Source organism: Mandrillus leucophaeus, unplaced genomic scaffold, assembly GCF_000951045.1.
Source record: "Mandrillus leucophaeus isolate KB7577 unplaced genomic scaffold, Mleu.le_1.0 Scaffold127, whole genome shotgun sequence".
NCBI classification, from domain to species: Eukaryota; Metazoa; Chordata; class Mammalia; order Primates; family Cercopithecidae; genus Mandrillus; species Mandrillus leucophaeus.
In genome coordinates, this window is record NW_012101098.1 from 978,721 (window position 1) to 1,002,195 (window position 23,475).

Genomic DNA, 23,475 nt, shown 5'->3' on the forward strand with positions numbered 1-23,475 from the left:
TATTGACTGTATGAGTTTACATTTCATTTATTGATATGGTGTAAGATTTCATGAAATTTTAATCCAGCCTTAGATTGTGATAAGTTTTTCTAATATCTCTTGTTATCACATGTCTTTCAATGGGGTGCATCTACATTATTTTAGTACTTTACCTCCCTTATTTGACATACCCTTTTGGTGTATGAATAGTGTGGAAGTGGTGCATGCAAATATACCTCTTTTTGTAACTAAACTGCTGATAATAAGGTTTTGGTTCCTCGAGTGCAGTATTTCTCAAAATGAGGCAAAGGACCATTGCATTAAGCCAGCTGAGTGATTGAAAAATATGATTTCCCCTTCAGATAACCATTTAACTAGACTATCTTAGAAGACAGCACTTTGGAACATGTATTTCATAAGCACCTTATGTGATTTTAATACATTGTAATGCCTAAATAACACCTTTCCAGACATTCCTTATTCTTAAACACTATTTGTCCATTTTCACCATTAGAATCTCTTGTACACCCACTGGGAAAACAAACAAACAAAAACTATGAAACTAGCAAGTTTTACATCTTCCCTTTTTCTCTATTGACATCAAAATATTTAAAGGTGTATTATAGGTACTTTTAGTTTTGTAACGGAAGTTTAACAATTGTGGACAGATAGCTATTTATTTCAGTGGATTCAAAGTTCACTGAAAATCTTTTATAGATTTGTTTTCATCCATCACGAGATATTTATTTCACTTTCTTTCTTGGCTGGCTGGAGTGTTTTTCCACAAATTATATTAGTTATTCGCTTATCCATTTTGTGTTTTGATTAGATGATTTTTAAAGAGGTAGTAATCTCTACACTGTAGGAGTTCTTACTTTTCATAATGACTACTTTCTTCTGATTTAAGTAGGAAATAATCAAGGTATCCAAATTTGAGAATCTAAATGTATTTACTATGTAGAAATTGTGCTAATCTATTCTCTCAGTGAGTGTAGCTATGGAGAAGTCTGAAGAAAATGTTATCATTTTCTGCCAGTAAATTACTTGCACTCTGTTCCTAATTCACATATATATGATATATGCATAATATATCATACAAATCATATAAATATATCTGTCACTAATATATGCTTACTGTTTACTGTGGATTGAAATTAATCTTTATTTTTCCTTGGGAAATAACATATCATTTTGTATCTGTCCTTTGGAAAATCCTTTCACTTTTTTTCATGATGTAATTACCCAATGGGTTCTTCTTACCTGCTGCACAGATGGAGCCAATTCACTGAGACAGTTGTATTTCAGTAGAGAAAGAGTGGAATCACAGGGCTGGGCACAAGGAAGGCATGAGTTTATTACTCAATTCAGACTCACTGAACATTCAGAGGCTGGGTTTTTTTTAAAAAAATAATAATTGGATAGGCAGGTGACTAGGGAATGAAGAATGCTGATTGGTTGGGTTGGGGATGAAATCACCGGGGATTGGAGCTGTCTTCAGTCTCTGTGTGGGAGCCACAAGACTAGTTGAGCCAGTTTCCTGGTATAGGTTATTGATCTGGGTGACACCAGCTGGTTCACCAGAATGCAGGGTCCAAAAAATACCTCACTCACCAATCTTAGGTTTTACAATAGTAATTTTATCTATAGTAGCAACTGGGGAGGTCGGGAATCTTGTGGCCTCTGGCTACTTGGTTCCTGAGACATAATTTCTAACCTTGTAGTTAATTTGTTAGTTTTACAAAGGCAGTGTTACTGTTATCAGTAATTCTTATATTTACAGCACTTCTGACTAGCCAAATTGAAATATGCAAAGGAAATACATTGTAAAATAAAATAAGATTTCAGAACCTTCAAAGTATATGATGCCAAGGGGAAAGTTAAATCCTGGATACTGAGTCACATAGCATGTCTGCAATTTTGCTTTTTAAAGTGTTATTACCTTTATTTATTTATTTACTTTTTGAGACGGAGTCTCACTCTGTCGCCCAGGCTGGAGTGCAGTGGCCGGATCTCAGCTCACTGCAAGCTCTGCCTCCCGGGTTTACGCCATTCTCCTGCCTCAGCCTCCCGAGTAGCTGGGACTACAGGCACCCACCACCTCGCCCGGCTAGTTTTTTGTATCTTTTTTAGTGAAGATGGAATTTCACCATGTTAGCCAGGAAGGTCTTGATCTCCTGACCTCATGATCCGTCCGTCTCGGCCTCCCAAAGTGCTGGGATTACAGGCTTGAGCCACCGTGCCCGGCCACCTTTATTTTAAAATTAAACTATAAACTAAATTCAATAGGTTCATAGACATATACTCAACTTTAAACACATCACATTGTATATAATAAATATGTACAGCTTTTTTATGCCAACCATACCTCAATAAACTGGTTTTAGAAAAGGAATTCATTACATAAATATTGAAAGAAATCAAAATATTTTACCCGGAAATGTTGTCAACCAAGAGCAATAAAAAATATCAGATTCTAGCTCCAAGAGAGTTTATTCAAGACAAAGTCGAGGACAGGTCACACAGAAAACAAAGATTCTGAAGAAGAGAAGTCAGGGTTCTGAAGTGCAGACATTTTTAATTCCTTATGTGGACAAAGTTGAGGGAAGTTTAACAGAATTTCATTATCCTTCTCTGTAAGGCTTGATGCATAGTTTCAACAATCTGGTTACTTAAAGTGGTGTTTTTCTTTTGGGAAAGGTGTATGCAACATTCCACACTGAAGATGTAACTGTCATCTTGGGTCTTGGGACCATCTGTTCTGAGTTAGGTACATGATAAAGGATGCAGTTAGTCTATCTATAACATAGATCAATGATGGGAAAGGAGAAGTCTAGTGTCTGGTCTCTTCTAGTCATTTACAGAACAAAAACAATGAGGAAGACAGTTAATCTACAATCTAAAAAGCAAAATTGCAGATATGCTATATGACTCAGCATTCAGGACTTAACTTTCCCCTTGGCATCATAAACTTAGAGGGTTCTGAAATCTTATTTTCTTTTACAATGCATTTCCTTTGCATCCTTCAAGATGGCTAATCAGAAGTGTTGTAAATACAATAATTGCTAAAAAGCTGTCTTTTGTGAGGGAGATTTGCATCTGTAGAAAAAATCTGCCTCGATACAGCCAGGCTTTCTCTGAGGTCTTCCCTTGTCTCATCTATGAAAGATGAACTAAGAATCTAACACCTTTTAAGACCTGAAAGACATATTCACCATCTAATCTCTCTGAGGGCTGCTACCTGGAAGGTTTCATCTGGCTACCTTTGCTAGCCAGGTGCCTCCACTCCCTCTCCCACAACCTGTCTTCACACGATAACCTGATTTACCGCTATAATCTGTTTTTGCACATGCTCTGAGCCATTATTCTTTACGTAACTCCAGGATGGCAAAAAACCATCAACCATCTGGTCATTTCTTTAAGAAATTTTGTAAGACTCCACCCACATTAATAAATTCATATTGTAACCTCCTTTGCAAAATTATGACAGTAAGAGAAACCTGACATGGCTGACTCCATCTTGCTTCTAGGCTCACAGGTTGGCTGTCTTCATTCATTCTTGGGCATGGGTCAAGCTAATGTTGAGAGAAATTTAGTTTATAGTTAATTTCATTATTTTTATGTTTTTGAGACAGGATCTCCCACTGTCACCCAGGCTGGAGTGCAGTGGTAAATTTTGGCTCACTGCAACCTCCACCTCCCAGGCTCAAGTGATCCTCTTACCTCAGCCTCCCCAGTAGCTGGGACTACAGGCACAAGAAATCATGCCTGGCTAATTTTTTGTATTTTTTTTTTTTGTAGAGATAGGGTTTTGCCATGTTGCCCAGGTTGGTCTTGAACTCCTGAGCTCAAGCAAGCCTCCTGCCTTGGCTTTCCACAGTGCTGGGATTACAGGTGTAAGCCACTACTCCCAGTCTATACTTTAAATTATAATAGCATTTTCCAAAACTGCCTTTGTAAACTAATAAAAGACTATCAGGTTAGGAGGATGAGAGGGGTCTGAATTCTAGTATGATGTAAGCATAGTAAAATAATTACCAGCCAATATTTGGGAGGTCACAAGATTTTCAACTTCCCCAATTACTCCTGCAGATAACATCACTATTATAGAACCCAAGATTGGCCTTTTGAGGTGTCTTTTCAGGTTTTTTTGTGTTTCTGACTACCAAAGGCTGTACCAGGACTCACCAATCAGTTTTTTGGCTCCCACTCAGGAACTGACTCAGTGAAAGGGACAGCTTCAGCTCCTATGATTTCATCTCCAACCCAACCAGTCAGCACTCCCCACTCCTGGGCCTCCTACTCACCAAACTATCTTTGAAAAACCCTAATCTCCAAATGTTTGAGGAGACAGATTTGAGTAATAATAAAACTCTGGTCTCCTGTTTAGCCAGCTCTGAGTGAGTTAAACTCTTCTTCTATTGCATTTTCCTCGTCTTGATCAGTCAGTTCTCTCTGGGCAATGGGTAAAATGGGCCCATGGGCAGTTACAGTATGGAACCTTATTAATCTGTCTATTGTCAGTTGATTTTTAATGAATGTTCAGAGAGCAAAGGGGAGGTTTTTCCTTAGCTACTACAACATAAAGAGAAATGGTTATAAATGTAGATGTAGACATTGACATGGAAAAAGAAGTAAAAGGTTGACAGGTAATGAGGTACCATAGACTAAATGTTTGTGTCCCCCCATAGGCTGAAACCCTAACTCCCAGTGAGATGTATTTGAAAATGGAGCATTAGGAAAGAATCTATTAGTTTTAGATGATGTCCTGAAGGGGGGCTCCCAAGATGAGATTGGTGCCTTTTTAAGAAGATGAACAGCCCAGAGTTCTCTTTTTCTCTCTGTCATTGAAACCACCCTTGCAAAATTATGACTGAGACAGTGAAAGAGATCTGACCCTACCAACTCCATCTTTCTTCTGACTTCCAAGCTGTTCTTGTTTATTCCCAGGTGTAGGCTGAACTAATTTTGGGAGGAACTTAGTCTATGGTTTAAAACAAAGAACAGCCCCTTCTCAAAACAAACTTCCTTCTTGCCTGGGGACTAGACTGCCTTTGTAAAACTAATAAATTAGCCATAAGATTAGAAATTATGGTTTAGGAGTCATGCAGCTGGAGGCTACAAGATTCAAACCCTCCCTAAACTGCTCCTAAGATCAGTGCTTGAGATATTTTGCAGACCCTGCACTTGATGGATCCGCTAGCACCATGCAGATGGATAAACTGGCTCATCTGATCTTGTGGCCACCACCCAGGAACTGACTCAGCCCAAGAGGACAGCTTAAATTCCCTCTGACTTCATCTCCAACCCAACCAATTAGCACTCTTGACTCACTGGCCTTTCCCTCCACCCACCAAATTATCCTTAAAAACTCTGATCCCTGAATGCTTGGGGAGACTGATTGGAGTAATGATAAAACTCCAGTCTCCTGCACAGCCAACTCTGCATAAACTACTCTTTCTCTATTGCAATTCCTCTGTCCTGAGAAATCAGCTCTGTTTAGGCAGCAAGCAAGATGAATCCACTGGGTGGTTACACCCTATGAAGATATAGTGAGAAGTTGACCATCTACAAACCAGGAAGACAGCCCTCTCCAGAAACCAGGTTGGAATCTTGATGATCTTGGACTTCAAGATTCAAAAACTCTGAGAAATAAGTTGTATAAGCCCTCCAGTTCATGGCATCTGTAACAGCAGCCTGAAGAGTCCTTCAAGAATCCTTTGCATAGACATAGATCTATGTACACATGTAGAAATATATGAAAGCCTTTAACAACCGAAGATACATCTTTTAGATGTCTATGAAAGAGTCACAGATACAAACATAGTGTCAACCTTAAATAACTAAAAAGATCAGAATCTAATTCAAATCAAGCTTATTCAAGAGCAAAGTGTGAAGATGGATGAATCACACCCAGCACACCAACTCCAAAATTATGGAGTAGGCAAGTTAAGGTTTCATTTATAAAGGCAGAGATAGAGGGGTTTTTAGCAAGATTACCACATTATTCATACAAGGTTGGCACATATTTACAGCCATTGGACTGGTTATAGGCAGTTTCTTTTCGGGAAGAATACACTTAACATTTTTTTAACAGAGGGTGTAATAGTCATGGATTTTCTTTATCTAGTCTAAGTGAAGCAGGGCAACCCAGGGGAGGTTAATCAATCACAAGCATCATTAATTAAAAAGGCAGAAGGTTTTTGTCTCTTATATCGCTTAATTTTCTCTAGTCTTTGTACAGAATGAGGAAAATTAAAAAGTGAGTTAATCTATAATCTGAGAACAGAAGTTGTCACCATATGTGACTCAGATCACAGTCACATCTCTCTCAAGGCTTGAAGTGTTTTTGGGGGACTCCACAGCTTTTAACTTATACTTATTTTCACAATAAACATAGTCATAGACATAGAAATAGATGCAAACTGTTAATAGCAAAGGAGATATCCTTCAGGAATCTAGTAAATGCACACACACATACACTAGTATGTTAAATATGTGTGTGTGTCTGTGTGCATGCATGTGTGTGTGTGTATGTGCACACATGTGAAATTAAGCTGGTTTCCTTGATTTCAGAAGAGGCTCCAAAGCTAAGAAACATCGTGTCCAAAAATAAAGTACTGAAGCTGGCCTTGTCTGGCATGCCACCCAAAGTTCTTTGTCTCATGGCTGGGAAAATCAAGGATTCAGACACGCCAAGGGAGAGGTTAGAGCAGATGTTTAATAAGCAAAAGAAAGAGAGAAACCTCTCTGACACAGAGAGGGGTCCTGAAAAGGGGTTGCCATTTCACAGTTTCTGGTAGCTCTACCCCATCCTCCCAGTGTGCATGAGAGACCCTTAGCTTGAGAAACTCCATATTGCTTTGTTGCCCTTACTGTGCATGTGTCAGGGGACAGAATTTTCTATTGCAGGCATGTCTGAGAAAGTCTCCTGTGTAGCCCTTCTTATCTGTGCAGCTGTGGGCATATCTCAGGCAAGCCCCCCATGTGCAAGATCCCTTATCTGTGCCTGCACACTATTCTTTTGTTTGAAAGAACTTAACCAAGAACCCACCCTAACTGCCTGCCTGACCAGTCTCTTCCTTCCTCCACTCTCAGTACTAGATGATCTAGGCAGAAATCTTGACCCCAAAGCTCATCTCCAATCTCCACGATATATAAGGATAAGGTTAGTATCCAGTGAAATAATGAGAGCTGGTGAGAGCTCCTTCATGGGACATTTTCAAGTACTGTGCATTTCCCTGCTGATAGGAGAGTATCATGGAGATTCCACTGTGAAATTGATTGATGGGACATCAACTGTCCTACCATATTTGGGCTGCAATAACAAAAATGTCATAGACTGGGTGGCTTCTAAACACAGGCATTTATTGCTTACATGTCTGGACACTGGAAAAAAGTGGCAGATTTAGTGTCTGGTGAGGACTCATAGCCTGATTGATAGATGGCAACTTCTCACTGTGTTCTCACATGGTGGAAGGAGTAAGGGAGACCTTTGGGGTCCCTTTTATAAGAGCACAAATTCCATTTATGAGGGTGCCACCCTCATCACCTCCCATTTCCTAATGCCATCACCTTGACATTAAGATTCAAGATGTTATTTTAGGGGAACACAAACATTCAAAGTGTAGCATCAAGAGACCTTCTCAGTGAATCTGGGGTTCAGAGAATAGAGAGACTGCAGGATGATTCGTACCTGAAGAAGTTGAATGGTACCAGGTTGTCTGCAAGCCTTGGTGAAGGCTGAATAAAGAGGTGAGACTGCAAGAACACATGTTTGGTCGTCTGGTGCTGTTGGGCAGCACAAAATGATTGACAGTTTCCTTGGGCCAAGTATCTTCTGAAAGATGGCAGCCCTGAGCCCCCGGGTAGGACCCTGATGAAAGTTCTCTACTCTAGGAATGTGACTCTGCACGAAAAGTAGAGCCAAAAGTATGGCCAGAACCTGGAAGCAAGACTGCAGGGTGTTGCGATACATCCTGTAGGAGCAATAACTACCCAAGGAAAAAAAAATTATATAAGTGAGCGGGGCACCCTTCTCCATATACCCTTGCAAACTTGAAAAAGGTTAGGAGATTAATGGAAAGTGAGAATTAAAAAACAAACAAACAAACAAACAAACAAACAAAAACAGGGCTTGACTCTGTTGCCCAGGCTGGAATGCAGTGACCCGATCTCAGTTCACTGCAGCCGTGACCTCCCAGGTTCAAGTGATCCTCTCACCTTAGCTTCCTGAGTAGCTGGGATTACAGGTGTGTGCTACCATGCCTGGCTAATTTTTTTCATTTTATGTTTAGATGGGCTCTCACTGTGTTGCCCAAGCTGGTCTTGAACTCCTGAACTCAAGCAATCTAGCTACATTGGACTCACAAAGAGTTGGGATTACAAGCATGAGCCACTGCAACTGGCCTGGAATTTTTAAATATCATAACAGATTGAAATTATATTTTGGATTGCATTGGCCATTTAAATATGAATGAATCAGATAATTCACCAATATCTGGAATAGCCCAGAAAATACATCAAGTATACCTGAAATACCACCTACAGAAAGACATTAAAATGTGATAGCATGACAAACTAATATTTTCCCATGATTTCACCCAGTGACTCAAAGAAATAGAGAAGCCTGCTGAGAGATACCTTTAGAAGAAATATATAAAAAAACAGTCTATTCAAAGAAGGTTGAGTATCAACAAGGAACTGTTATTGAGATAAAGGAGGAAGAGTAGATGTTTCTCTTGACAATGAGAAATAGAAGAGCACTTGTGAACTCCAGGGAAAATCACAGTCATGCAATGTTTTCAAGTAATGTGCTGGAGTTTAAGAAAGAAGAATATGACTGTTTTGATATGTGGACTCTTCTTGAAGCAGTTCATGTTTAATATCATGGGACTAAATCACACAGGTTTCTGTAGATTCATTCATACTCCCTGGAGTCCACTGGTAAATATCCACATAAGGATTATTCTCAATTCTATTGATTGGTTTTTAATTTTCAGAATCAACATTATTGGAAGCCAATAAGAAGTCATTATTTTTACAGATTAAAAATATCAGTTTCAAACTTTAATCAGTTAATGAGTGGAAAAGCCAATGTAAATTAAGGAAGGCAAGAGGAGATATCAAGGAAAATACATAATGCCTGCTTTGCTAATCACTTACAGTAAGATGTTATATCCTACAGTCCAAATGTAATGTTTCAAGAAATAGAGATATAAAATATTATTTTTAGACTGAATCTTTCAAAAAATGCAGAATTATAAAAGTTATGAAGATTATGAGCATGCATTATTTGTCATTGTTAGTTTGGAGTAAATAAATGTATCTTAATGTTCATAAAGAAGTTGGAAGTATCATCTTGGCTCAAAGGAGAGTTAAAGAAGAAATAATGAGAAATGATTAACTTGGTGAGAGAACTTGGCATGAGGACAGGTGAACAATTTTCCATTCCATTAGCAGTCTTTCATATAACTGAGCTTTTGTTTCCATGGACATCCACAAATATTAGTTTTAAATGGTATTTGAAATCATTCTCTTGTGAGACGTTTCCTCCCTCCAATGAATAAACACAGGCTTAGAGGACGTAAGTCACCTGCAAGTAACTTGCCTGTGTTTGAGATCACAGGACCAGTTAAAAAAGGGGCAATGATATAAACCAGGTATGTCTGACTTCAACACCCATTTTTTTCTTTCCATCAAAAATTGTTTCCGGCCAGGCGCGGTGGCTCAAGCCTGTAATCCCAGCACTTTGGGAGGCCGAGACGGGCGGATCACGAGGTCAGGAGATAGAGACCATCCTGGCTAACATGGTGAAACCCCGTCTCTACTAAAAAAATACAAAAAACTAGCCGGGCGAGGTGGCGGGCGCCTGTAGTCCCAGCTACTCGGGAGGCTGAGGCAGGAGAATCACTTGAACCCGGGAGATGGAAGTTGCAGTGAGCCGAGATAGTGCCACTGCACTCCAGCCTAGGTGACAAAGTGAGACTCCAACTCAAAAAAAAAAAAAAAAAAAATTGTTTCCTCAATAAAAATATATTCAGAGAGAGAAAAAAAAGCCATAGGTTTTTGTTATATTTCCTTGAATAAATTCTGACATCAGTCAAGCCTTTATTCTCCTTACTTGAATATTGGCATGGGGGCTGGGCGTGGTGGCTCACGCTTGAAATACCAGCACTTTCGGAGGCTGAGGCAGGCTGATCACTTGAGGTCAGGAGTTCGAGACCAGCCTGGCTAACATGCCGAAACCTCGTCTCTACTAAAAATACAAAAAATCAGCGGGTGCGGTGGCGGTGCCTGTAGTCCCAGCTACTTGGGAGGCTGAGGCAGGAGAATCGCTTGAACCTGGGAGGCGGAAGTTGCAGTGAGCTGAGATCAAGGCGCTGCACTCCAGCATGGCTGACAGAGCGAGACTCCATGTCAAAAACAAAAAGAGGTGGGGGAGCGGGGAATGTTAGCGTGTGAAAAGCAAATTTGGATTCACGTAAATAGACTTTTTTCCCAGATAGGATGATTGCAAATAGGATGACTATAGCAGCAGTCAGGTGAAATCTTCTGTGATATCTGCTGGCGTCTCAAAGGTTAGGTGGAAAAGGAGCTTTACTTTTATGGGAATGTAAGACGAAAAGGTAACTGATTCAACCAGTGAGTGAGAGGGTGTTTTACCCCAGGCCAGCCTAGTCTCAAGAGGGCCTGTTAAAGCAGGCAATATGCTTGTTAACAAAAGTTCCTTTAGCAAGTCTTTTGTTCTAACTAATGCATAGTTCAGTTAATCATTTAAAACACAATGAATCAATATTTGAAGGACTTGGTGTGACTTTGTCATACAAAGACAAGATGTAGGATGGGGTGGGGGGTGTTGAGAGGCTGTGACCTCAGACTTTCTCACCTAAGTCTTAGGAAAGATGCTCCTTGCTGGACCCAAAAAAGGAAGGATTTCTTAACCATTGCTGTTTCCCAGGGCAACCGGGCTCCAGTGAGATTCATCCATTCATTATTGTCAATTTCTATATTTAGAGATACGTCCTAAAGATTTTGACACAGATTTATACATGTCAGGCATCTGAGTGATGATGACTTTTACCTTTTGTCAAATGGGGATTTTCAATGTTGTCAGATGTCGGGTTATCAAATTTTGTCCTGTTTAGTACTTTAGAAAGTAAAGGAATAAAAGAATGGCTACTCCACAGGCAGAGCAGCCAGGATTAAGCAAAAAAATTATTAAAGTAACACAAAAAAGCTTTAGCAATGCAAAACATTGACTTCTTTAAAACTCTACTAAAATAAGAGCCAGCCATAACAAAACTTTTATTGGAGACCATTTTGTTATCCTAAATTCCCCCCTCCATTGAGACGGAGCAGGGGGTTTGCAGGGTGCCCCTTCAAGCATAGAAATACAAGGAAATCTTGAGTTCCATCAAGGGAAATTCCAGGCACCTGGCTATCCCTGAAAAGTAAATGAGCAACTTGATATGCAAGAAGGTAACCGTAGCTTAAACAATAGCTGAGAAAGTTAGAGTCATGAGATGTTTGGTTCCCACATGGGATAAAAGTTAACATTTTAACATAGGTACCTGAGTTGTTCTTCAGAAACCCACAACCGCACCAAACGGATTTGCTAGCATGTAGACCTCAGATAAGGGAAACTAAAGACTGAACTCTGACCAACAATTTTTGTTTTAAATTTCTTCCTGAGGGAACTGGGAGGAAGTCACACCCACAGGTCAGAACTAACATTCTTTTCTACTGAACCCAATTTGAGATAAAACATTGACTCCTTACCCAATCACAAATCAGAAAATCTTTGAATCCACCTGTAACCTGTGGGCCTCCCACTTCATCTTTTTAGATATTCACTTTTTAAGATATTTTCACCTTTTAAGATATTTTCAGCTTTTAAGATATTTTCACCTTTTAAGATATTCACCTTTTTAGGTCAAACTGTTCCCAGACCAAACCAAGGGTCGGGCTGCTTATTCTTGTGGCCCAATAACAAGATTCAGATGAACCGGGAACGAAGCCAGTTTATTTCTGTAACTGAGTACAGGGAGACGGCCTGGAAATTGTTGCCAGACCAACTCAAAATTACAAAGTTTTCCAGAGCTTATATGCCTTCTAAGCTATATGTCTACATGTAAGTGTGCATTCATTTAAAGACATAAGTGATTAACTTCTTCTCATCTGTAACTAAGGTCTGAGTCCTGAAGACCTTCCTCTGGAGCCTCAGTAAACTGACTTCATCTCAATGGTTCCAAGTGCTGGGGTGATTACCCTTATCTTGTCTCCTACTAAATCATGGAGGTTTGGGGAGTTCCTTCAGACCCCCATAAACTTGTCTGTGGAGGTCTGGGGAGTTTCTTTAGACCCGCAAAATAATAATAATAATAATAATAATAACTTGTTTAATCCTAAACGGGTCCTGTTAAGAATTCCTTCGTTATCTTGTCATGCTTCGAGGCCCAGCAAATGCCTGGGCAAAACTCTTGGTGGGCTTTTGTTCCATTCCAGCCTTTGTATAAGGGTGTTGGCTCTTTCAGCTTTTAATAGTAACTTCACCACTCGGTCAGTGCTGAAACAGTTGTTATGGAGGCCTGTGTTAGTGAGACCTGGCCTGCCACTAAACCAATGTATGATATCTGGGTATTGATTTACGATGTTGCCTGTGACTTCTGCTTTACTGAAATGTAACCCTACGTTGAAAATCTATTACTTGCAAGCCATCAGGGAGGTTGGGTGTGAAGTGTGACTTGCCCCATTCTCCTTGCTTGGTGCCCTGCAAATAAATGCCCTCCTTTCTCCAGCTGCAAAACTGCAGTGCGAATGTTTGGCCTTACTGTGCCGGTTAAGGAGACCCCAGATGGGTTCAGTAACACCACCAGCACTTTGTTGGAATCATAAAGACTGAGTAATCTTCAAAGTCAAGACTGCAGAGCCTCAGGGCTTGTCTGCTGCTGTTTGTAATATAAGCCTACTCACAGTCCCTTGCTTCCCATGCTTAAATCACGGAACCAGAGACATTTGGGACACCAGGACAGAAATCTCTGAAATGCCAAATACTTATAATTATCCACTTCTCACATGCTCTTTCCAAAACAAAAAGTCAAAATTTGAAAAGTGGTTGACATTCCCAATATGGATAGATTCCAATTTTATCAGACGTGTCTCAAAAGATTAATCAGTGATTACCGCATCTAATACGTCCATGAGGCCACAGTATTTTATTTATTTTTATTTTTAGGCATTTTTCTTCATAATTCTTCTACTGAATAAACAATTCTCCAAAAATAAAATAGAAGAGGGAAAAAAAAACCTCATTAAAATACAGGAAAGTAATTGTTTCGGGAATTCTCAATACGCATTAAATAAAAGAAAACTTGGCAGTTGAGGGTTGAAGAAGACAGGTGTTGAAAATATGTTACTTAGGCTGGGCATGGCTGCTCACGCCTGGAATCCCAGCACTCTGGGAGGCTGAGGTGAGTGGATCACCTGAGGTCAGGAGTTTGAGACCAGCCTGGCTAACATGGTGAAACCCCATCTTTACTAAAAATACAAAAAGAAATTAGCCAGGCATGGTGGCAGGCACCTGTAATCCCAGCTACTCCAGAGGCTGAGGCAGGAGAATTGCTTGAACCCGGGAGGTAGAGGTTGCAATGGGCTGATATCATGCCCTTGCACTCCAGCCTGGGGCACAAGAGTGAGGTTCCATCTCAAGAACAAAACAAAACAAAAACAAACAAAAAAAAGAAAATATGTGACTTCATTAAGCCAGAGATCAAATTAATTCTTACAAAGGCAGTCCATTGAGGTGGCCAGGAAATACACGAAAGCAGGTGTTTGGTATTGAAAAAAAGAAATTTATGACTCAGGCACAATTCTGTAAGTACAGTAGTTTTAAAATAACACATTATAAAATGTACAGTATATATTTTCAGTTTTTGTCCATCCATGTATCAAGATGCTGGCATAATTATATTGATCCCAAATATCAAACTACTTTGGAAAAATGAATTATTTAGGTGATGTCCTTTGATTTGCTTGTGCTGATGAAAATAGACTTCATCTGAGTTTTTTTCCATCATATCTCAGAATTACAATAATTTTGTCTTTAAAGATAAGCAATCTTTACACTCTGAAATAATGGATGGATACCCATGACATATGGTAGTTTGCCTCATACTTCTTTCAGAAAATGAGTAAAATTACCAAAAATTGTCCTATTACATAAAACTTGGACTTATGTTGAAAGAGACAGTATTTTCTCCTTCAGAAACTCAGTAGCAGAGGGATGTCATAAAATCTTCAATAAAGTCATAAGGATTCGCTTCTATAAGCATCATCTCCCTTTGAAAATGACAAAGTAAAAATACAACAAAAAACAATATTAATGTCAATGAATAGAGATATTGAATGGAACTGGGCAAATAAAATTGCATAACCTAAATTGACAACGTCCACAGGCCCTGGGGAATGGCTGTTCAAAATACACTGCCTACTTGCTTTTCCCCTTTCTTTTCTGTTGATTAAGTTGCAGTAAACACTCAGCCTTCTCTGTCTCACAGACCCACACCATCTAGTCCCACTTTAGGAGATGTGGGTGGAATACTGCGGAGTGGGGCCCCTTGGGAAAATGCCTTGGGTTTTTACTCTTTCTTCTTCCCTTTCTCCTTGAAATTCATAATCTCTGGATAGTCGGTACTACTCAGATGTTTGTGTGTGTTTCTGTGGATAGATACAATAGATAGATGAGATTAATAGACAGAAGATGGATAGATGTATAATAGAAAATATACTTTAGTGATATAAAATATAGATAACTGATGATAAATGATGGATGTACGATAGAAGATAGATGAGAGATAGATGATGGATGGATGGATAGATAACAGAAATGCTATTTAATTAATAGATATGAAATTAGATAATTGAGGAAGGCAATAGATATAGCTAGATGATGAATGGACGGATAAATAAATGACAGAAAATATATTTAAATGATAGCTATGAATACAGACTGTTGAAAATAGATAATTGATAAATAGATAAACAGGATAACTAGGTAATTGAAAAAGATAGTAGAAAAGATATATGAATAATATACATAAAATTTAGAATAATGATAAATATATAATGATAGATAAATGATGGATGGATTGAAGGTTAGATAATAGAAAACATTTAAGCGATACCTATGAAATATAGATTATTGATGATAGATCATATTTGAGAGATGAGATAGATGATGGATGATGGATGGATAGGAGATAAAAAGGTAGACAAATAATAGACTTAAGAGACAGACTAGTACAATAGGTGATAAATATTCACATCTGTATCTCTCTCTTTCTATGCAAACAAACATACACATACACACTATATGTGTGTACACCTATCTATACACAAATAATTTTTCTCCCTCTCTCTTTTTTTTTATTTTTTTGAGATGGCATCCCACTCACTGTATTGCCCATGCTGGAGTGCAGTGGCGTGATCTTGGCTCACTGCAACCTGCACCTCCTGGGTTCAAGTGATTCTCCTGCATCAGCCTCCTAAGTAGCTGGGATTACTGGTGTGCAACACCATGTCCGGCTAATTTTTTTGTATTTTTAGCAAAGACATGGTTTCACTATGTTGGCCAGGCTGGTCTCCAACTCCTGGCTTCAAATGATCCACCTACCTTGGCCTCCCAAAGTGCTGGAATTACAGGAATGAGCCACTGTGCCTGGTCAATTTTTTTCCTATTGTTACTTTTTTGATAAAATACACTTGGATCAAAAATTGTATGCATTTATAATATTTTCAGATCCCATTTCATTACTTGCTGTAAGAGTCTAGCATTGAATGTCTACCTATTTATTTAAATATGTTTTCCCTTGCATCATTGCTATCTTTAAACCTTTTGAGCCTTGCAAGACTGAGTGCAGGAATAAAGTGGCCTGGTCTCAGTGTTTGTGCAGGTGTTGGGTGGACCTGCCCGACACACTGTGAAGAGGCATTGCATCTCACCCAGTTTCCAAGAAGGCGGGGACTACCCCAGTCACTACAAAGAGGAAGGGAAAAAATAGGACTGTCCTGACAGATTCCTAGGGAAGTCAGCATATCATCACTCATGTTCAATGAAAGATAAAAATCTTTGTCTTCTTACAGGAAACATACAATCTCAGAATTTATGTATGTTTTTCCCATTTGCATTTATTATTCATTTTGATTTATAATGTGTCACTTTTGTTTCATATTTGCGTTTCTTGGTTTTAAGTTTTACTGTAAGGATAATTAAATAATTACTCCTTTTCATTAAATAATCTATTTGCCCATTCTCTTTTTTATCTTTTATCTCTTTATGCATTTATGAAATTCCCATCTATTCTATTCTATTCTTTTTTTTTTTTTTTTTTGATACAGAGTCTTGCTCTGTTGCCTAGGCTGGAGTGCAGTGGCATGATCCAGGCTCACTGCAACCTCTGCCTCCTGGGTTCAAGCGATTCCTCTGTCTCAGCCTCCCGAGTAGCTGGGATTACAGGCATGTGCCACCACACCCAGCTAATTTTTGTATTTTTAGTAGAGACGGGGTTTCTCCATGTTGGCCAGGCTGGTTTGAAACTCCTGACCTCAAGTGATCCTCCGGCCTTGGCCTCCCAAAGTGCTGGGATTACAGGCAGGAGCCACCATGCCTGGCCCATTCTGTTCTTTTATGTTCACCTTTAACACTTCATTTTTCATAAGATGTATTTTTATCATTGCTTTTGAAATTCTTATCTTCCCCTAGATTTAATCACTTTTAGGCAAATCTTTTGTCAGGGTACACCATCAAGAGGTTTAATCAGTGCGGATGACTGAGGTGGTAGCTTTTCAGAGAAGCTGGCTATACTAGGTGTTTTCTTCACCTTCTAAAAAAACATTGAACAGAATCTTAGCCATTCAACAGGATTCTAACCATTGAGCGTTCATTGCTGATTTTTATTTATGAACTTGAATCACATTCTGTCACTGTCTCCACTGATTTTCAATATGATTCTAATGTTTAATAATCTCATGTGTTCTATTGTAAGTATGATGCCACTGTGATATTCTTGGTCTGGTAATCATCTTTTTATTTCTATATGAACCTTCTTAGAGTATATAATTTTTTGTGTGTGGAGTTCAGAAATGTGAACTTAATATGTCAAAGAGTGAGAATCATTTTTCTTCCATCTTTAATTTTATTGGCGTAAATGAGTCTTTAGTAATTCCTTTTAATTCTGAAACAGTCTCGTGGAAATAACTTTGCATCCATACTTGCCTTGGTAAAATCATACATTCTGTGAAGGAGAAGACAGTTCATTGCCAATATTTTAATGCATTGATATGAGATCTGCATGTGTAAGTCATATATTCTAAATGTCTCCCCTCATGATGGCTTGTCTCCACTTATTAATGTCAAATGAACCATCTAAACAAGGTGGTTTTGAGGGAATAGGATGATTCTGTTCCTACTGAAGAGAGCTGCCTGCATTTCTGTCTCCAGTAAGTTGTACTGTCACTATGGTGGTAACTAAGTGATTCGATTTTACACCTTTACAGTGGGTCAAATAGATGTTCACTACTCTTAAAAATACATCAATCCCTATTCATTGTTTAACAGTCACGTTAGTTAAATTTTCAACTACTTGACATGCTTTCAAATATAAAATCATAATGCATGCAAGTTTGCAAAGAATACGTAAAATTTTAAAATTTAATCCTAAAACCAAGCTGGTAATTGCATTTATTTGATGATTAAAGAAATTGAGACCCAGTGATTTCACGTTTACTAAGTGTAAACATTTCAGAAGTGATGTGTAATTAAGAACCGAACAATGCATTACATGGTTTTTTATTAGATTAACTATGTCATAAGGTTAATGTTTCAGGGATTTTGTTGCTGTGTTAACTCTTTATACCATGAAAGATTGCTTGGAATTCTCTGCTTTCTCTTCAGATCACATAAATCTTTTGTCTTGTAAAATTGCTTGAGACTGAAAACAAGAACAGGTTTTTTACCATTTAAACTTCTGACATAAGGAAACAAATTGCTCTTGTGATTACTAAAGTTAATCAGAATCAACAAAATATATGAGCAAAAAAGCTATTTACATATATATGTAGACATAAATGTAATATTTATATTTATATATGCATGCCATGCTTCTTACAACTGTGAATCAAAGCTTAATTTACAATTTCTGATTCCGAGGGAGGCTAGGGATCAAAAAACTACACATTAGGTACAATGTACATTCCTTGGGTGCACTGAAATCTGACTTCACCACCATATAATTCATTCATGTAACCAAAAACCACTTGTACCCCCAAAAGCTATTAAAATTTAAAAAAAAGGAAATAAAAATAAAATGTAAAACTAAATTTTGCATTCGCTCTACCCACAATCAAAAATTAATTTCAGTAATTACATTCATCTGCACATTGCCATCTTTACAGGGATGATGAATTATGTAGACTCAGTTAATTCTGTCTGTTAGTGTTAGACTTTTTAAATATTGTTTTCTCTGCATCCCAATGGCCCTCTCATCAGTTGGATTTGTAATTGAGTTTTAAGTGAGCAAGCATGTTTTATTTGAGGCCAGTGGTGGAGCATAAGAATATTACTTGCCGGAATCTTTGGCATAGGCACATGGGCCAAATCTGTGAACAGAAAAGCACAGTGGATTTCAAAGAGCAGAATATTTTCCTGTGCTTATAAAGGCCTATTTTGTTCTCCAAATAAAGCTATTTTATAGAGCAATGTATTAACCTTTTTTTTTTTGTCTTCTGGTTGACATGCATAAGTGTGTCAGTATTGACGATTAGGAACCTGTATTGTGTGCAGTTGAAGTGGCATGAGGTATTGAGTGGCATGGGGATTGAGTGCAGTGGCTCAATCATAGCTCACTGCAGCCTCCGTTTCCCAGGCTCAAGCAATCCTCATGCAGCAGCCTCCCAAGTAGCTGGAACCACAGGTGTGCACCACCATACCTGACTAATTATTATTATTATTATGTGTCACTATATTGTCCAGGCTGGTCTTGTATGCCTGGCCTCAAGCAATCCTCTTGCCTCAGCCTCCCAAGGTACTGAGATTACAGGCATGAGACACCACATTCTGCCAAAAAACGCTTTTAATTCAACTCAATTCAATAAGATTTTATAGAATCTATACTTTGTGCCTAAAATGTCCCCATCACTAAAAGATAAACCACTTCTGTGTAATATAAAAAGATAGCAAGATGGATAGATAAGGTACATAGATAGATATGGGTAGGTATGTTAATGGGGAAGCTAGGTGATACGTAGGAATAGATGATAGATATAAATAGATGATAGGTAGATAAATTGATAATAGATAATAGATCATGATGATGGATAATAGATACAGATACATGGTAGATACATGGTAGATAAATATAGATATAGACAATAGATAAATAGATATTGCCTGTGTAGTACTTAAAACAGCACATACTAAATTTTCAAGATATAATTACTAAATTAATGACAAACAAAAGTAACAATACATAATTGTTTCAATAGAAACTCTCATAAGTAAAGTTTAGCAGAATATTGATCAACTGCCTACCCACATACTTTGTCTCTAGGCAAGTAATATAAACGGTTCTTCAAAGTATAATTCATGTGAACCAAACTGCACAGTTAAATGTTTTACTTAAAAAGAAATTATTTTACCAAATATATTATGAATCCAATAATGATAATAGTCATAATTGTGTATCCAATTTAATTAAAAAATACATCAAGGATCAGAGAAACTTAAAGTGAGGGGAAACATTGGAAATAATGTATTCTAACACTGATACTTAGATAGCAATTATTTTTAACTTTGGTCCCAGCTATGATGGGTTCGTTGTTAAGAGTTTACAATGCTGAGTTGAGATGCATGAATCTGTCAAACTCAAGTTCCCTTGAAAAGAATGTAGTGGACTGATTTACTCCAGGCCTGTCTCACTCATCAGCATAGAAGTGAAATTACAGATACACACATGTAAAAAAGGGATTGCATAAAATACAATATTCATCATGACCACTTGAAGTTCATTTCAGGAGTGTACAATATTTTTCTTAGTGCTGGAATATTTTTTTAAATATAATTCACCCATATTAATATATAAACCATCATCTCAATAGATTCACGTATCAATAGATACCAACAAATCCATAAAATATTGCAACTTTTCATGCACAGAACTGTCAGAAACCTGGAATTCAAAGGTGCTTTCTTAACAAGGGACAGACCACTAAGAAAACCTATAGCAAATTATGTTTGTCATATTTAAGATCAGGAAACACAATAATGCCAATAATGCCTTCGATCAGAGCCTCTCTTCTGTATTTTGCTGGAAAGAAGAGGAAAGAAATAAGAGTTTTATGAATTGAAAAGGAGGAAAATGTCATTATTTATCAATCATAAGATAATACACAGAAAAAATCCAGACAAATATACTGAGAATTGGTCAAAAAAATATGAGCATTTAATAGTGTTGTTGGATACACTAATCAAACTTAAAAATCAATTTCTTTCCTTCAATAGTAATAATCATTTAGAAAATGTAGATTAGCATGTAATTTATAAAGGCAACAAACAAATTTACTTGACAAAGTATAATTAGACTCAATAAATAATGATGTCAATTTTCTCCTAATTAACCTACTAATTCAATGAAATTTAAATAAAATTGCCAAAAGGACATTTTGTAGAAATTGATAAGGTAATTTAAAATTTTATATAGAGAGACAATTGCCTGAGATATGCCAAGAAAATGTTTCTGGAAATGTTGAAGGTGGGAGATGAGTTTCATGAGATTTCATGCCTTATCACTAAATCTTAGAAGAGGATCATATTGATGCTAGGATAGGTTTACCTATCACTAAAAACAAAGCTTGAACCCAAACAGATATTTCTGGAAACATAATTTATTCATTCATTGATGAATGAAGAAAGGTAACTCTTTTGGTAAAGCATCCTTGTACAAATGATAAACTTTAAAAAATAATTAAATTTTAAAAATTACAGGTTTGCTTAGAGCTTAAAGCCAAATATTACAACTTTAAAACTTAGGAGCATTAAAAAATCAAAAATTTCAAAGTGTTTGAAAATATCTTTATAATACTGGATGATTAAGTATATCAAAAACTGGCCCAGGCGCAATGGTTCACACCTATAATCCCAACACTTTGGGAGGCTGAGGCAGGCCGATCACCTGAGGCCAGGAGTTCGAGACTAGCCTGTACAACATGTCAAAACCCCATCTCTACTAAAAATGCAAAAATTAGCCAGGCATGGTGGCATGCACCTGTAATGCCAGCTACTCAAGAGGCTGAGGCAGGAGAATCACTTGAACCTGGGAGGTGAAGGTTGCAGTGAGCTGAGATCAGGCCACTGAACTGCAGCCTGTGACACACAGTGAGACTCTGTCTTAAATATATATATATATATTTATAAATATATAAAAACTATAACCAAAAATGTAAAATTTGATTTATTCAACTACATTAAAGTTAAAAATCCTGTCCATCCAATGCTAAAGTAGACTGATAGGTGAGATATTCAATTTGGAGAATGTATTTTCAATATATTTTACCAGCAAATATATCAATAACATACACACAAACACACATACATATGCTACAGTATAAATATTGGGAATATTTTAAACAGGTGGTTTAGAGAAAAGTATTCATTTAGATCTTATAAAAATATGAACTACTTAAAGTTCATTCATAAAAAATAAACATAAATTTCATTAACGATGAGGCATCATTTCTTACCCATATCGTTGGCCGAAACACTGAGCAACGTTGAGGCATGGATTGATGTGAACCTTCTCTCGTATCTACTTGGATTATAAATTCTCACCATGCTTTCATGATAGTTTACTGTCACTTTACAATGTCTATTCTAAAAATGAACCATAAATGAAGAATCCTACTTGAATGCATATGTCATATACACTCAGGAACTCCTTAGACCATGAAACACCTATAGGCATGTTTCTAACACCTTCTTTTGTGATGCATCACGACCAATTGAAGTTCATTTCAGGGATGTATAATAGTTTTCTTAGTGCTTGAATATTTTTCAAATATAATTTGCCCCTCTTAATATACAAACAATCATCTCAATAGATTTACTTATCAACAGATGCCAAAAACTCAATAAAATATTACAAATTTTCCTGCACAGAACTCTCAGAAAACTGAAAATCAAAGGAACTTAGAATCCAGAAAAAACACTCAGAACACACACATGCTTATCAAAAAGAGAATGGATAATCATTTGTGTTAAATCAATTACACAGAAATACTATACAGCAGTGAAGATCCCTAGACTTCATGAATATGAATCAACCTGGGTGAATCTCTGAAAAATATCATGTTCAAGGAAAGAACTCAAGGAAGACACTACAAACAGTATGATTCTTTTACATAACATTCAAAATTAAGCAAAACTTAAGAATATATTCTCTAACAGTACAGTAGTGCTAGAAAACTTAGCATGAAATCAGTATAGTTGTCTCCTTTCATGAGTAAGGAAAGTATTGGTTGAAAACAGAAATCGAGTAGCATTCATTTACTTTTCCATTCCCTAACTCAGGGCCTCCTTCACAGGTGCATGGCCCCAATCAATTGCACAGGGTCCTGGGGTCAGAAGTGCCCCATGCTAGGTTTAGAGGTCTGCTACTGCTGTCTTGAAATTCTGAAAGATTTAATCTTTGCATTTTTGTTTTGTACCTGGAGTGCAATGGACGAAGAGGCATGCATGCGCGTGGTCAGAGGAGATATGCACCGTATGCACTTCTGCCACTGTTGTTTGCTACCCAATAGTGTACAATGCTCATGAAGCCCCTTGAGCACAGAATTTTGCTGGACTGACAATAGGGGGAATTTGGTGAGATTCACAGTGTGCACAAAAGGAGGCTGTAACTTCTATGCCAAAGTGAGTGCTCTTGCAGCCCAGAGAGGCCACCCTTTGTGTCCAAGTTAGAACTTGCTTCGAATATAGAAAAGTAGCAATGACATTCTAAAAAAATATCCAAGAACAAACAAGAACTCTATCCTATCTCCTATTCTTCTTGACGTGTGAGGCAACCACTTATGCTGAAAATGATGCATAGGAGGGATAGGATGAGAGGGCAACCCAAGGCTCCTGTTCATTGCATGCCTTCCTTACACATCAGTGAACTGAAGGTACAGTGTTACTAGAGTAAGTCCATATCAAGAAGTGAAATAAAATCAGCTGAGTTCATTTTGTATAGCACACTTCCCCTGTTCCGGTAAGAATGCAGTAGATACTTACGCATGTGCTACAAAATAACAGCTTGTGCAATTTCAGTGATTCTGAATACATGTTAACTGCTCAGATACTGGAGTTCAAAATTGGCATTGCACAATATAAAGATAAAAATGGAAAACCTTGCCAGTGACTAAATATTTTAAATTTTTCCTTACTTAGAATGACATCAAAAAGAAATT